Consider the following 7,631-nt stretch of genomic DNA (forward strand, 5'->3'; position numbering starts at 1 on the left):
TTATCCAGAAATCAGAAGTATATATAATTCAACTCTAGCTCTAAAATGGCACAGGGGATGCTTTTCTCACACTCCTTTACATGGTCTCATTTATAGAGTATTGAAGACAGACAAACAATAAAGACACAGTTTTTTACAAGATGTTATCATCCTATAAATTATCCAGATAGCCTAAATAGATATAGTATGGATAAATAAACTCTACATCGTGAAAGTATAGAGAATAAATCTCATTATCTTAATTAGCTTAATCCAAGTGCTAATAAGAAACAACAACAGCAAAGAGAATGGTCCCTATGGGAGCATTAATGTGGACAAGGCCAACTTCATCATTTCCAGACACAAACGGTACCTTTGACTCAATTTTCTTCAAGGTCTTTTACTTGGACCATAGGGGAGCCCAGTTGTGACTGCTCAGACCACATTCACCAAAATCATTAGGGAGTCTCTTATATGTGGTGACAATCACAGGTTATCCTCATACATAAGAAATCAGCCCCTTTAACCTGGCATTTCTTCTTTGGAGTATTTGGTGATGATCACCAACATCTGATACAGGCTAATTCCAACAAAATTTTCATAACAGAATACATAAGTGCAGTTTCAATGAATTAGTAAAGAAACTCAATAAAGTTAAAATGACCTAGAGGAACCCTTTAAAAAAAAAACACTTTCAAAGAATTAAACAAAATAGACTCAGATAATCCTATGTAAAGATTCATGATGAAGTGACAGTCCATCTTGTCTACAGTCCTTTTGTCTACAGCTCTTTTCATTGGTAGACAGGTGGATTTATTTGCACTGATTAGAAAACAGCATCAGAATTTCACATATATGTTCTGAATGATGAGAAATGATAATTATAATATGAAAGATGCCAACAGCCTCTTGTTTTTGCTAAATATAGGTTTAGTGAAGCCAAATTGTGTAAGGGATATTTATTTAATTCCTATATTTAAATAAAACTGCCATCTAAATTTTTTAATATTAAAATATCTCTAGCAATTCTATAAATGGTAACAGACATGGAAAGTGCAAAATTGCAAAAAAAAAAAATGTTTTAATTCATTAGCTATGACTTTATGCAGTTTCACCACTTAGGAGTTACTGAGATATCTGTAGCTTGTGAAAATGGTTTTCGTAATTTATTACAAAATATTCTGTGTTTTCTCTTTACTTTTAAAAAACATGTATTTTCAACCCAGGAAAATTACTGCATTACAGATGATATAGGCCAAGATTTATTTAACTTAAACTGCAATTTTTCTAAGGTCTGTAGATATGGGTCTAGGAATGAAAGATGTAGGAATACACCCAATTTAGTTATCAAGCAGACAGCAATATAAAGAATGAAAAAACACACAAACAGTTGGGGAAGAGGAAAATGTGGAGGGAAGAAAATAAAGAACCCAGAGAGTGTGTCTTAGGGGAAGGAAGCATCAGAGGACTATATGCCAGGGAATTTCAGGATGAAAATGTAGAAGGTATCTAAAATGAAAGTTTATGTAGAGACCTGAACTGCCATAATGCTCTATACTCATACCTACTACATGGGGCTCTAGACATGGCGTCTCACTGTCTCCTGGCTGTGTTTAACCTTGAGGCCATGTCATTCTTCATAAGCAAGATAAAGTAGATGTCAAATGAATACTGTGCAGAGGATGAACAAATAGCATTTATATGTGGTATTACCATCATTATCTCAGTGATATCTTTAGCTCATTTCCAAGTTCACATCCTTACTTGGCCGTCCTCAAGAAACTGCAAACTCAATGCCAGGCAACTGAACCTATCTCCATACTTGCTGCTTCTTCTAGAACTCTGTGCTTCAATTCTGGAAGGTGTATATGCCTTGGCTTCAAAGACAGAGATCTAGATATCATCCCAGGCATTACTGCTGACTCCCTCTAGCATCCCGTCAATATCTATTGTTAATTATTTGTAAATCCATGAATTACTATGTCTGGAATCAAATTCTTACTAATTCTGATCATCTGGTTTTCATGAACAGGTTTCCAACTTCTATCGATTCCAGCATCACTTCTATATCATCTACTTCATCACTCCTATATAGTGATGCCCTGAAGTAAAGCCCTAACATAACTATACCCCATTGCTTAATTTCCTCTAAAATAAGTCAAGCTTATTAAGAATAAACTAGTCATTCTCTTTAATCAAAATTTACCAAGTCTCCTAAAAAGAATATTTTTCTCTTCATTGTCCATGTAGGTCTTAATGCATTTTTGCATTGATAAATTTCTTCACTGGGCACACTCTGTTGTGATTCTATATTCCTGTGTCTATGCCTTCACAGAAACATGAGATCCTTGTAAACATAGATTTTATGGGTAGAATTCCCTGAATTCTTTACTTTTGTTGTTCTTTTAAGTAACCAGTAAATACTTGCTAAGCAAATTCAATGAATAAAATAATCTAAGAGTATATAGAAACAAAAGTCAGCTACTATAAATAAATGCTTATATTTGTTGCTATGCCAATAGTTATGTGTTAATATTTTTAAAAGTCTACACAAAATCCAGCTTCATTCCTTAGATCAAATTTCTATTATTCAAAAATGTTCCATCTTTTGAATCATTTAAAAGTGTTTAGTACACATAAATCTTTGAAGTCATCACTTCTCTTTGTGTTTCTGGGCATGTATAATAACCCATAATAACCAAAGATAATAAGAAAATAATTGAAACAGTAAACTAAGTGTACAGTCTTGAAGTGCATTGCTTCAGTCAAGAATTAAACAACGGGGAAATAAAAATCCTAACCATTTTTCTGTGGAATATAACTTGTTCTATGCTAGAAGGTTCAAGATGTCATTTCCCATTTCCTGTCAAATCTCTACCTTGCTTTACTATAACAAAGTTGAAACTCATCTTACTAGGTAGTATCTTTTACTTACTCTATCACAAACCTTTCTTCTTAAATTCATTGCTATAATCTAGGTGCTGACTCTCTCAAAGTTGAAAGGCTTGGTCTCCAGTTTGGAGATATTCAGAGGTGTTAGAAGCTTTAGAAATTGGAGCCTAGTAGAGGTATTAGTGTCACTGAGAGTTATAACATCCATCAGAACTCACAGCAGAAATTTAAAGACGATGGGCATACTAATGCTTGGACTAGAGGCTCCAAACCCATGTACTAGATTATAGACTTACTCTTGATAAGTTAATTATCTCAGGATTTTCATTATACTGACAAAAATCTCAGAACAAAGTTTACTGAAATTTGTAAACCCATGCTACACTGCACGATAGCAAGCTTTAATACAAATGTATTTGATGCAATATTATGAATTTTTTACGTAAAGACTATCTTCCTTGATACTTAGGGATATTTTTAAGATATGAAATATATTAAAAAAATAAAGCTAAATACATTAATGCACTATAACACTTGAGATAATTTTCATATTAATAACCATAATGGGTATATACAGGTATAGTTCAGTTGTACAGTATTTATCGAGCATGCACAAGTTCCTGGGTTTCATCTCCAGAATGACATAAAAAGAAAAGAAAAAAAAAACTATGAAGTGAATGAAGTTTGCAGTTCTTCTACACTTAAACATTTACTAAAATTTAATTTAGACAATGCTAGTCTCTTTGCAGAGAACAGGTATATGGTTATAAAATTGAAATGAACATATACAGACAATCACTCCTTGATAATCACTAAATCCTCCCACTCTGTGGTCATTCCTGGGTCAAGGGCTGAAACAGATTCAATACAAGCTAAGAGACAACTTCCACTTCCAGTGATCAAGATTAGCCTTGATACAAATGGTGTATTACCTATGAATGTCAAGTGCTATCCAGACCAGATACATGGGTGTATCACTGGTGCTCCAATAAGTAGAATGCCTTGTTAGTTTTGATGGTCTAAGCATTTCCAGAACAAACATAAATGACATATTTGGCTGCTCTGGCCCAAAAGACAGAATATAAATAAAGATAATGATGCATGTGCAATGCAGATAAATGAATCAACCTATATGGATTAAAGATGCTATAAACTATGTAACATTACAGATTGGGAAAATAATATTCAGGCCAAATTCTAAATGGCCTTTTTCCCTTTGTACACAGAGGTCACTTTTATCAAATTGATTTAACTTTTAATAATAGCACTGTGATGATTTCTCAATACAGAGTAACATGTTCCCTAGACTTGTTATTCCAGGAAACTACAAAAATTTTACTGGCAAAAAGAAGAAAATTAAAATACATAATTATCATCTCCAGAAATTGCCCTAACATCATGTATGAAATAGAAAACTATTTACTCATGAGTCCATTAAATTTCACAAGGAATCCTGAATGTGCAGTGTTCTCTTCAGAGAACAAAGGGTAAAAGTTTATTGATACAGAGATCGGCATATTCCTAGCATAAGGATGGCATGTAAGTTACTGGCACATTTCATATTTAAGTATTATAGTCTTGATTAAAAGAAAAGAAAATTAATGGCTTTAAACGTAATTTTCACCATCACTGTCCCCCCAACATCCTGGAGTTCTAGATACCCCTAGCTTCTGCTAGAGCTAAGATTTCACTCCAAAAAGCAGCATGTTGGAATTCTTGTTCTCTCAGCTTCAGGTAATAGAAACTCCATGTTAGTCCAGCAGACTAAGAGTGATAGATCTCAATTGCCATGTCTCACTGGCTTCACTGGATAGAGTCTACCTCAGGAAGATCTATTCCAAAAGGCTTTCATATGTTCACTACTGTCCACTCCTCTTCCCACAGTCCCACCTATAAATCTGGATTACTTCCAGGGCTCCGTACCACTGACAATCCATGATTAGATATCTGTCTCCTTCCCTTCACAATCTGCCTCCTTTCTAGAAAGAATCAGCTGTGAGTAGAGGCATGTTCAGACACAACGTAACGAAAATGGTTGCAAGTAAAAACAGTTGAAAACAGCAAGGGAAATATGGCTTATAGGACACAAGGGGACCATGGTAAAATTAGCAATTGACATTTCCTTAGACACCTTCTAGCCAGAAGACAATAGGATGGCATATGAAAATTCCAGTATCAACTAAGAACATTTCATCCAGAAAAAAACTAACTGAAAAATTAAGGCAATCTAAATACACCCTAGGTAAAGAAAGTTGAAATTGTTTATTATGACTCACATGACTTTCATACATGTACTAATACAAGGAAGACCTTCAGGTCCAAAGCAAAATGATATAAATGATATTCACATAAGAAAAACATATAAACCTGGATATGCTGACTGTGTCTAAAATTATATAAGACATTATAACTGAATGTTTCTTTTTCTTTCTTCTCTTATTGAAAATGCGATTTCACAAAGCAATCTGTGAATAATTATATTGCTATGGCCATATTATACAGCCATCTCACTGCTCATAATAAGAAGTCCTGGAGTAAGGAAAATGACCTTAGAAAGGTTAATAAGACAGTCATTATAACAAACAATATATATATATATATATATATATATATATATATGCTCTTTCTTTAGTCAGCTTATTTAAAAAATATAATACTTTATACAATGGCCACTACAAGAATGCATAATTGAACCTGCAATATATACACAAGAATAGATTCGTGAAAGAAAATTTGATAATATACCTTTTATGTCTGAGAATAACCAGTAAGAAAATAACTCAAAAGGCCAGATGTAGGGTATGCGACTTTAATCTCAGTGTCTGGGAGGCAGAAGCAGGTGGATCTCTGAATTCAAGGCCAGCCTGGTCACAGCAAATTCCAGGACAGTCAGGGCTATTTAGAAAGACCCTATCAAAAGAAAGAAAGAAAGAAAGAGAGAGAGAGAGAGAGAGAGAGAGAGAGAGAGAGAGAGAGAGAAAGAGAGAGAGAGAGAGAGACGGAGAGAGGGAGGGAGGAAAGAAGGAAGGAAGGAAGAAAGGAAGGAAGGAAGGAAAGAAAAGCTCAAGAAAGTAATTAAAATTATTATATGAATGAAATTTTATACTAAAGGGATTAGTTACAAAAAATGAAAGAGTGAGCATAGAAAAATAAAGACATTGCTGATATAGAAAGAAAATCAATTGGCATATTTAAAAATCATCCATATGAGCAATTTAGGCTCCTACCTCAAACCACACAAAATATTTCAAACTGTACTATAGACCACACTATCAAACTGCTACTTACTATACATATTTATATGTAAGAGCAGTAACATGGAATAAGACAGTTTATTTCAATAGCTTCTAAGAGATATAACTGATATAACTGTTGTCGAAGATTTATTATTCTAATCCTTTCATGGTTCTATGGAAGCAAATTATCTCTGTGTGTCTCTCGTTTTGTACCTTTACACCACACACACACACACACACACACACAGAGAGAGAGAGAGAGAGAGAGAGAGAGAGAGAGAGACAGAGACAGAGACAGAGAGACAGAGACAGAGAGACAGAGACAGACACAGACAGAGACAGACACAGACAGACAGAGAGAGAGAGATCCTAAGACAAACGCTTTTGTGTTCACTCTCATGTGTCCACTCTCATGTGTCAGGCCTTTCTGTACTGAGGTTCTCCATTATTAAGACAAAGCATCAAAGCATAAAGCAATATTAGTTGCATAAAACATGAAACTCAGTACTTGACAAGAAACTGCTTAGCCATCAACAGTGTCCTTTTAATTCTCACACTGAGAATTAAATTCTCAAGTGTGTTCGAGCAGAGGGAGAAAACGCAGTGGCAACGGCTTCTGCCACTCATCTTAGCATCGCTCTGTTCTCTCCCACACTACCTCCAACCTACCAAGTTAACAGGAGTGAGGCTAGAAATGTAAACATCACTCTAACAGCATGTCAGCTCCAAGCAGAAAGACAATAAGCATGCTAGCCTGTTGCATTGTGGAGGTGGTAGGCACCAGCCCCACTGGACTCTCCTAGGTCTCTATGCTGCCACTAGTGTGATGTTGTTGATGAATAAAAATGAACATATGCACTCCATGAACATTCTAAGTCAATAGGATACCCTTATGAATACTGTAGGGGATTGATATTTAGATGGAACAACCAGCATTCCCACAAAATTCAAAAAGCCCCAGGGTAATCATATATTATGTCAAAAACAGTCATAATGTTCAATGCCCTTCTTTTTTATATTATCATTTCACTGTCTAATAGAATTCAATAATTAACGTTTCTATTATAGATGTATGCATGCATTTTAATAAACAAATTTATGCATATATATTACTTTCAAATATTCACTTAGAAACTATTCATTTTAAGAAGAGTGCAGAAATATGGTGACATGAAAGTATAATTGCTCCAGGTGAGACTTTTTGGATCCCAGGTATTTGTAAATATGTATTTCTATGTTTATTTTATATCTATTTGTGTGTGCTTGCCATGCATTAGGCATCTATAGGCACAACAAATAAGCCAAATTCATACACTCATAAAGCTTGCACTTCCACTGGAGGAATATTAAGTAGGAAAAGGAGGTTGCAGTACGTGCTATGTTGAGAAACAAAACATGATAGCATGATTTAGTAGGCATCAATGTAGCCCTACCTACTGAAGAAAGACTCTCTGAAGAGGTGGCAGTTAGATTGGGACTGAGGATCTGAGTGATGGGAAAACACCCAAAGAGGCATCCTTCCAG

General features: G+C 34.8%; 1 pseudogene; it reads left to right on the forward strand.

The window, feature by feature from the left end:
* The first annotated feature begins 4,337 nt into the window (after positions 1–4,337).
* On the forward strand, positions 4,338–4,438 carry LOC121825236 (U6 spliceosomal RNA; annotated as a pseudogene).
* The last annotated feature ends 3,193 nt before the right edge of the window (positions 4,439–7,631 follow it).

This window comes from Peromyscus maniculatus, chromosome 22 (genome assembly GCF_049852395.1).
Source record: "Peromyscus maniculatus bairdii isolate BWxNUB_F1_BW_parent chromosome 22, HU_Pman_BW_mat_3.1, whole genome shotgun sequence".
NCBI classification, from domain to species: domain Eukaryota; kingdom Metazoa; phylum Chordata; class Mammalia; order Rodentia; family Cricetidae; genus Peromyscus; species Peromyscus maniculatus.